Raw genomic sequence first — 7588 nt, 5'->3', positions numbered from 1 at the left:
AGGGGGGGGGGGGAGGGAGGGAGGGTGTTGGAAGAAGAAAACATGCCGGGAGCGCAAAGTCGGAGCACAGAACACCTGCGAGAAGCGTGAGGCGTGTGCGTGCGAAGACGGGGTAGCGATGGCACAGAGCCAGAGTGGTTTCCGTCACTTCCACACACAGGAAGGAGAGCGGCGCGGTCCCGGCTCTCCTGTGCGCACGAACACCTTTCTTCCACCCACAACACCGCCTTCACAGGACCGATCAACGTCCAACCTTGTCCAAACAGAGCCCCCCCCCCACCCCCACCCCGCCGCACACGCACTCAGCTGTCACACACAAGCACACACTGCGTTGGGGATGCCCTCCAACTGAACTGAACCTCCGGTAAAATCCGCTCCGCTCGCTTCCCGTCGGCAGGGCGAGGCTGGATCCGCTCTGTAACCTTGTTTAGCGCAGAAGGCTCCGTGTGCGCGCACGTGCGCGCGTACGCACACACTCCCTCACACACAGCGCTGTCGCCCCACAGACACACACTCCGACACTTCGTCACACGGCAGCGGAGTCAGCGAGTGAGTGCGAGAACGTTGAGCCCGCAGGAGGAGAAGCCCGGCGCCAATCCCAGCTCCGTCTCCTCACTCCCCGACAGAACAGTTGTACATTTCCCACCACAAAGACCAAGCTCACGGTCGCGTCATCATTATGTTGTTTTTCTGCTTGTTATTTATCAACCACATGCCACTGCCCCGCCGAAACGCACAAAGACCACCCTATGCGCTATTCTTAGAAGTGACCGATCCGCTCTCCCGCGAGTCTCTGCGCACAGACGCATCGTGGCTCACAATTTGGTTTAGGTCCAACCACAAGAAAAAAAAGATTTAAAAATAAAAATAAATTCTTAAAAGAGCCTCAAAACAGTTACATTGTATTTTGTACGTGTTAAAAAGCAGTTTGTCGGCCGCCCTCGTGCGCCGTCGCAACATGAAACACATGCCAACAAAAACATTCAGATTTTAATTTGTCATAGAACGTCTCACCTGGTTAATTGGCGCTTGTTCCACTTCCAACTCACGCCTTTTTCCTGTTTTGTTCAAGTTGAGCTACAGCAGTGCAGCGGTCCCTCCGTGTGCCGTGCGTGCGTGCGTGTGTGTGTGTGCGTGTGTGTAGACGACGGTCCTGTCTGCTGGATGCGGAGGATCCCGGCCGGAGAAGGAGAAGAAAAAAATAAAAGTGTCTCACAGGTTATCCACTTGTCAGGGAAAACAAAAAGTATGTTCATAAATTTAAAAAAATCGATTTTTCTTTATTTGTCTGTCTTCACTGCCAACTCTGATCCAGGAGTAAAAAGAATTCAAACGGACTTTTCGCTGCTGCAAATGTCACTTGGGTTTCCATGAAGCGACAAAAAAAAAAAGATCCTGCGCGGAAAAGTCAACGTCAGACAAATCCACAAATCCTTTAAAACGGAGACACAGTGAGGAGATCCAGAGCCCGGAGCTCCCCGGAGGATACAGGTGTCGCGGAGTGAGGACTCCCGGAGAACCTCAGTTCAGCTCGGCTGTGCCTCGCAGCAGCAGCTGAAGCCGCGGCAGCAGCGACGGCAGCGCCATGTTGGGGTCTGAGCGGAGCACGCCGTCCTCGGAAAAAGCCTCCTTCTCTGGCTCTCCGTCACTCCATGTCGTCTAGGACGCCGGAATCCGTGTGTGGGAAGGTTCTGTGGAGGTTAATCCACGTAGGTCTGCGTCCCGCGTCTCGTTTGTCGTGCGTAAAATGAGAACGAAAGATCGGAGCGCGATGAGGACGCGCCGCGAGGAGCTGTGCGGGGAGTGTCGAGCAGAATGGATGAACAACGATACTGCTGCTGCTGCCGCTGCTGCTGTCGACCAGACCCACAGACTCGCTCCACTCCCACTCGCGCAGACTCTACCCAGAAGGCCAGTCGGGAGACCGCAATTACCATAAGCCTGGAGCGCACGGCAGTGGCTACGAACGCACGCACACACACATACACACGCGCAAGCACACACACATACATTGACACACATACGGGGAGAGACACACAAACAGAGACACGAGACACACTCGCACACACACACAGCAGCTCCGCTGAAACTCTAGAGCAGGAATAGACGACGTTTCAACGGCAGAAAATGAAGCAGAAAATGCAGCAAAGACAACGGCAACCGAGCTGACTTCAATCTGTATCGTTATAGTAGATAAAATAATACAATAAAAAACACGTAGGACGTGTAAAAATGAGATATTTATGACCTTGGAGCCAACAAATTTTATACAGTATAATGGTCTACGAGGGACCGATGTTAACGTAGCCGAGGGTCAATTCTCCTCCTGAGATGACAGTGTAAATAAACACACTTTAGAACTTGCTCAGCGCTTCGTTAGCTTTTTCTCTAGAGACCCGTTATGTAGAATTGGCCCCCGCCGCCCCCCCCCACTCCAATGAACTTATTTGTAATATAGCACAAAATGTCCATTCTCGTAGAACTACTGTAAAATAAAAATACAAATAATAATTATAATAATGCAATTATCCAATTGTTGCATGGTGAAAGAAAATATTGAAATTGAAAATAATTTGCCTCACTGTGCTGCCCCAAACCGACGGAAGTCCTTCGCCTCCTGAGACCCCCACCACCCCACACAACCAGAATGCGTAACATTTTATTCAAAACGCGTCACAGATTTCTGCGTAAAATGTGAAAGTTACAAAATTAACAGTAAACCAAAGTTGTATAATGGCGACAAAGGGTTTCGTTTTTGTGTCTTTTTAACACATGCTGCTGTTCCATTTCTCCTGCCTGTGGGACACAGTTGGTTTGTAGTAGTCCAAACGGAAGAGCTAACTCAAAAACTGTCTTTCTTCTGAAGGTGTCCACAGTTGGAATGCGTCCAACATGCAAAAGCAACGTGAAGACATGTACTAGTGGCCTACCTCTGCCCAATGGCAAGGTTCTGCACCAACACGCACACCTTTTACGAGTGAGTCACAGACCCACGCACAAGCACACGTGCAGATGATCTGGCCACAAGGTTCCACTATTGAACTAGTGAACACCTATAACGCCAAAAAATCCAAAATGGCTAAAGCTAGGTACGAATCAAGTGACTTTTTGATAGAAATGATCTCAAATTATTTTAAAGAGTCTTAGATGAGACTTATTCTAAACCATGATCAGATTGGACATGGTTTTGGTCATGCTGGTATAAAACCATTCAATTATAGCAATTAGAAACGGCTCAGAGTCCAGGGACTTTCATTTTAACCATTGTGGTGCGCAACATTGATAAAACATGAGCTCAATATTCACGAACAGCTCGTATAGTGAACATGCAAATGATGTAGTGACCTAGAAAAGAGCTTCCTAAATGGTCCAGCCCTGGGGCCCACAGTATTCTTAAGTCTACTGGTTGTGACCCAATTATTTAGGGAAGCACTCAATTTCCCTTTACAAAACAATTCTGTGATACACAATATCTACCAACCAGGACATTATAGGACAGGCTTATGGCCCAAAATGTCAAAATAAATCATATATATAATTTAAAACAAAGTGCGTTTTACAGTACTGCATATTATGGTACTTGATAGGAGATGTGTCATCTCTCTGTCTAACTTTATAATCCGAAGAGTTTACTACAATAGTTACGACTCTTTAGATTTAGCTCCGTGACGTACATATTTATAATTTAATATTTTTTAATTGAGTTTGTTTTCATTTTAATATTGTTTACTCCTTATTTAATTTTTACTGCCTTTTTGCACCGTGGGTTCAAGAAGGCTGAAATTTAATTTGTGCTGTATGTCTGGTATGTATAATAAAGAACTTGAAGCCAACCTATATATGTGTGTGTGTGTGTGTGTGTGTGTGTGTGTGTACCAATACTGATAGCAGAGTTTATTTTGCAGTTTTTTGTGCAGCCCCTTTTGTCTGAAAAAAAGTCTGTCAGTTTGTTTGTGTTTCCTAGGCCAACATAGAAGGTACATCTGAGGTTCACGAGGCTGAGAGAGAGAGAGAGAGAGAGAGAAGGAGAGAGAGAGAGAGAGAGAGAGCTGCAGCCGCAGCTCAAGGCTGGGGCACATCTGTTAAGGCTCCCATGTCAAGCGAAGGAGGTGGAGGCTATGAATATCAACCCTGAGGTGTTGTGTGTGTGTGTGTGTGCGCGCTGGGGAGAACGAGAGAGTGATGGAAAGAGAGAGAGGTGAAGGCTGACAGACAGAGGCAGGGAAGGAAAATGGAAGACCTGGCTGCATTTGCAGCAGCTGCTGAAATTGGAAGGCAAAACCACCCAGGCTGTACAGACACAACACCAGCACAAACCCCACAGAACAAAAGCTCGTCTCCTGAAGGACAGATCGTCCGAAAGTTAGAGGAGACAGAGGCACAAAGGAGGCTGGGAGCAGAGAGAAGATGGGGAGAGGGAGAACTGGTGTGTGTGTGAGATGAGATGTGAAGGGAAGGATGGAGGGTGGATGTACTCATGCATGGCACTGAACAAAAACACCTTCCACTTCTTCTCTCCACACCAAAACTCCGAGGGAAACTACACTGTGGATGTGATTTTTCCAATGGCCACGAGAGTCAGATCTTTGTTTTCCAAAAGGACCGTCAGATCATCTCATTCAATATTTGTCAATGTTCACATGGAACACAGATTCCAAATCAATAGGAGAACTTGTTTCAAATTCCCTGTGCCAACATCTTGTAGAAGTCAGAGACAGGTTGGCTCACTCCTGGGCTGAATCAAAAGAACGAACCGAGCCTCTTTTCCTTGCGATGCATTCAAATATTTGCAGAGGATTTTCAGTGCAAGCGCTCATGTTCCTGCACAAAGACTGATGCACAACCACAGGGTTAATCGGCAAAATAAACAGTTTGCAGAAAAATAATGACGGTGCTGCTGTCAGGCATATTGCCATTGTAAATAAATGATTATAGAGAAGGTCGGCAGTGCAGAAAAGTGGCTTCTGGGAGGAGTTCACACGTCTTTGGGTGTGGACCAAAGAAGAAACTTGACTGAGGTCTCATTCACAACGGCCTTGTTTAATCCAAAGAACTGTACCATGAACCTTGGCACCACCTGGGTGTAGTTTGTTTCAGTTGGTGTTACCTCTAGACTCAACTCTGGGCTGGACCAGAACACCACTGTGGTCAAACATCAAACAGGTGGTCTCAGACTGATTTGAACTGTACTCTGGGTAATTTTACTTCATGGGCCCCGTGTCTTATGGACGGTGCAGCAGTGTGTTTGTTCTATGATATAACTGCAGCTTGAAGCACCTGCATCACTGCATTGAGCCTGATTATCAATACTTTTTACCACTGATACGCTCCCTGTCAATCATTTTCTTCCACGATGATGTTCCAGTCTCCTCCAGGAAAATGCAAACGTGGAGCAGATGATACAGTAAATGAGGGATGGACTAAACCTGGAAACCTGGTGTATCCAGTCTTCACACATGTGAAGAGGTGTTTGGACCCTTCAATGACCACGACTCCTCCAATCATGTCACTCCATCTGTAGGAACTTACAGATGACTCCTACATCAAAACTTGGGGTTGGGGTAAAAGCAGTTGAGTTGAGTCCTATTTTCATGTACATGTGAGCTAAAGAAAGACAGACATGAAACTGTCCTCAGGCGAGACGATGGGGACATTTCCAAGCTGAATATGAAAAAAAAAACCCCACCTTCAATCATCTGGCGGTTAACACGGCCTCATTCTGATGTCACATACAACTAATAATCACGTTGAAAGGTCAGATGGGAGCTACAAAGACACGTGAAATTACACAGCGGCAGCAGCTGCAGCGGCGGCAGCAGCAGCGGGTATTTCCCCCTCTCTCTCCTCGGCTCAGTGACTCAGAGGACGGAGAGAAGGTACAGCGGCTCAGCCTGCGTCCATCCATCAGTGGGAAACTGCACGCGCACGCACATCGCTCCGAAGAACCTCTGGGCAGAGACACACACACACCTAGAGCTGCTGCGAACAACACCTTTGCCGAGCATGTGAGGGAGACACAAAAACAGGTCTGGAGATCAAGAGCACGCAGGCCGTTTTTATGGCACCACTTTTACGACAGTGTGTGAACTTTGTGGTTTTGAAAAGCCGCCCTGAGAACAGCATGTGCCTTTGAAAACACCCGTGCTGCCCGACTCTGGCGGTGAAACTGACGCACCAATGTGTGATCCCAGGCTCTGACTGTCATTTTATGTCTTGTCCGGGATTCTCGCCTGAAGTGTGTGTCTTGTAAAAACCCAAAATGGCGTGAAAACACACACACAGACGTACACGAGCACACAACGCAAGTGTGGAAAGAAACACACACTCTGGGAGGTCACAGCGATCCAGCCATCTGCTGTTGCAATCAGACACCGAAGGGGTGGCAAACACACTCACACACACACACACACACGCTCACACTCATGTATGTCAAGTTCACATGTGCACACACCTCCAATACACACGGGTTTTACTAAACATACACACACACACACATACACACAGCCCTGACACACATTTTAAAGAGCCGACTGCCAACAAACCATACAGCAGACACCCCCCCCCCCCCCCGCGCACACACACGCGCACAGTCGGCAGGCTCAGATTGCAGGAAGCTCTTTGCACGCAGCTTCGTCCACAGCAGCCGGTATTAATCAGCGCAATCCACCTGCACATCGTTATGGATCGCTTACTGCCAGCAGACAACACACGCAGACTCACACACACTCACACGCACACTTTTCGAAAACACCACTCAGGCTGAAATATTCCAAGTTCAGTCATCTAGAACAGGGGACTTTTCAAGGGGTCCACATTTGATCATTTAAAAATACCCAGAGGCCGACTGCTCCTCCTGTGATACTTTAGACTTTAATTGCGTTACACTTGGGGAATATTTAAAGGCATTCGTTCTTGCATGGCAAGTGCTTTTGTGTAATTGGTGATGTAATTATGTCAAAGCCACACATTTTGAACACTTAAGTTCTAATGATAACGAGGTCTTAGTTTGAAAAAAAAAAAAAGAAAAATTAGACCATAAAGTTTAGCTTTTAAGAACGCTGCTAATTCATATTACATATAATTACATTATAGATAGATAAGATAGAACAGATCAAAAGTAGCCAAGAGCCAAACAGCCAACCAAAATGGAATTACATAATTTAAAAAAAATACCTCAAAGTAATCTAAATGTAATTACAACAAATTTTGCTGGAGGAAAAAAAACCCATATTTTCAAAATATAATTTCTAATTTGTTGGTTGGCCAAATTAAAACCTGTCCATGTTCCATGAGTCGGCCCCTGGGCCAGATTTTGGACATGCCAAACAGCTGTGGCTCATATTATAGTAAGAATGAAAACAGTATTTAATACCCAAATAACTCATCTAGAACTCTCTAGATTTAGTTCACACGAGGACTGGGAACTGCGCACAAACAACATAAACCAGGGAAAAAGTCACACACATGCAAACCCACCCACCCACCCACCAGGGTTGGAGGAATGACCGGTTCCCCACAGGCGCGCCATGCTGAGTTAGTGCGGCCTCACCGGGGATAATTACAGACAGCAGCGGCGGCGGCGGGGGGG

General features: G+C 47.0%; 1 protein-coding gene across 2 annotated transcripts in view; it reads right to left on the bottom strand.

Moving 5' to 3' along the window:
• bcor (BCL6 corepressor) overlaps positions 1-2269 on the bottom strand; it is a 76843-nt gene extending 74574 nt beyond the window's left edge. For both annotated transcript variants that reach the window (XM_008328432.3, XM_008328434.3), the window contains exon 1: positions 1015-2269. The gene's annotated coding sequence lies outside the window, so the exon portion shown is untranslated. The remainder of the gene's footprint in view (positions 1-1014) is intronic.
• Positions 2270-7588: the final 5319 nt, after the last annotated feature.

This window comes from Cynoglossus semilaevis, chromosome 16, assembly GCF_000523025.1.
Source record: "Cynoglossus semilaevis isolate Cse_v1.0 chromosome 16, Cse_v1.0, whole genome shotgun sequence".
Taxonomy (NCBI): domain Eukaryota; kingdom Metazoa; phylum Chordata; class Actinopteri; order Pleuronectiformes; family Cynoglossidae; genus Cynoglossus; species Cynoglossus semilaevis.
This window is presented reverse-complemented; position numbering and strand designations above follow the sequence as displayed.